The sequence below is a fragment of the Corvus kubaryi genome, unplaced genomic scaffold (assembly GCF_017639235.1).
Source record: "Corvus kubaryi isolate FWS band 111438036 unplaced genomic scaffold, C.kubaryi_AGA036_p1.0 37021, whole genome shotgun sequence".
NCBI lineage: Eukaryota > Metazoa > Chordata > Aves > Passeriformes > Corvidae > Corvus > Corvus kubaryi.
In genome coordinates, this window is record NW_024581010.1 from 43,137 (window position 1) to 44,853 (window position 1,717).

Consider the following 1,717-nt stretch of genomic DNA (forward strand, 5'->3'; position numbering starts at 1 on the left):
GGGAATGGGGGCTCTGGGGGGAATTTGGGATTGGATCAGGTGAGAACCAGGAATGGGACTGGGAAGAGCGGGAGCAGCTTCCCAGATCTCCTGGGGTTTTGGGAATGGGGGTTGGATCAGGTGAGAACTGGGAATGGGGTCGGGAAGAGTGGGAACAGCTCCATGGATCTCCGGGAGTTTGGGAATGGGGGCTCCGGGGGGAATTTGGGGTTGGATCAGGTGGGAACGGGGAATGGGAAGAGTGGGAGCAGCTTCCCAGATCTCCTGGGGTTTTGGGAATGGGGGCTCCGCAGGGAATTTGGGATTGGATCAGGTGGGATCCTTTGTGGGGCCGGATCGCTGAGTTGGGGTGATGCCGGAGGGGGCGTCGGGTCCTAAATCCACATTTTGGGAAGCGCCTGGATTTGCTGGGATCGGGAATGGGAATGGAATTTAGGGAGATCTGGATTATCCCCCCTACCCCGACCTGGATAATCCCCGCACAATCATGGAATGGGATCTTGGTCGGTTTTCTCACAAGCCGGACTTTAGGCCGAACTTTAGGCTGGGCTGGGAGCTGGGAATTCCCTCCTGGATCCCCCTCTCTCCCCTTCCCGGTTGGATTCCGAGCGCTGGGATTCCCGGGAGAGCGGGAACGAGGGATGGGAAGGAGCTCTGGGAGCCCATCAAAGGCCGGCCTTGTTTGGGGAGAGGTCACGGAGAGGAGCAAAGGGATCGGATTCCAGGGAAAAACCGGGATGTGCGCTGGGAGCGGGGCTGGGTGGGGGCAGCTGCTGATCCCGCTGGGAATTTGGCCTCAAAGAACCGGGAATTTACCTTTCGCTGTGCCTGAAAAATCGGGAATTAACCCTTCCCTGTGCCTGAAAAATCGGGAATTAACCCTTCCCTGAGCCTGAAGAAACCGGGAATTTACCTTTCCTTGTGCCTGAAAAAACCGGGAATTAACCCTTCCCTGAGCCTGAAAAATCGGGAATTTACCTTTCCTTGTGCCTGAAAAAACCGGGAATTTACCTTTCCCTGAGCCTGAAAAAACCGGGAATTAATCGCGTCCCGCTCCCTGCTCCTGTCCCTGTGCGGGTGACCCCGGGGGTGTCCCCGAGCCGTTCCCGGGGTGTCCCCGAGACGTTCCGGGGGTGTCCCCAAGTCCCGGGGTGTCCCTGGGGCTGCTCCCGGGGTGTCCCCGAGGTGTTCCCGGGGTGTCCCCAAGTCCGGGGGTGTCCCTGGGGCCGTTCCTGGAGTGTCCCCAAGTCCCGGGGTGTTCCCAAGTCCCGGGGTGTCCCTGGGGCTGCTCCCGGGTGTCCCCAAGTCCCGGGGTGTCCCCGAGCCGTTCCCGGGGTGTCCCCAAGTCCGGGGGTGTCCCTGGGGCTCGCGGGGTGCCCCCAAACCCCGCTGGTGGCATTTGGGGACAGGTTGAGGTTATTTTTGGGGTGGGGGTTATCCCGCTTCCAAACTCATCCCGGGATTCTCGGGATCGGGAGCGCCGGGACAAACCGTCCTTCCCTTGGATCCGCGCGGGGACGGGCGCTGGTGGCACTTTGGGGACAGCGCGGCTCCAGCCCGTCCCCAAATCCTTGGGATGGGGCAATCCCTGACCTTTGCGCTGCTTTTCCAGCCCTAAGAGCTCCTGGAAAACCCAAACAAAGGCTGGGAGCGGCCGGGATCAGCGGGATCATCCCTCGGGATTGGGAGGGGCGGGGGGGGGGGGTGGGGGGGGGGC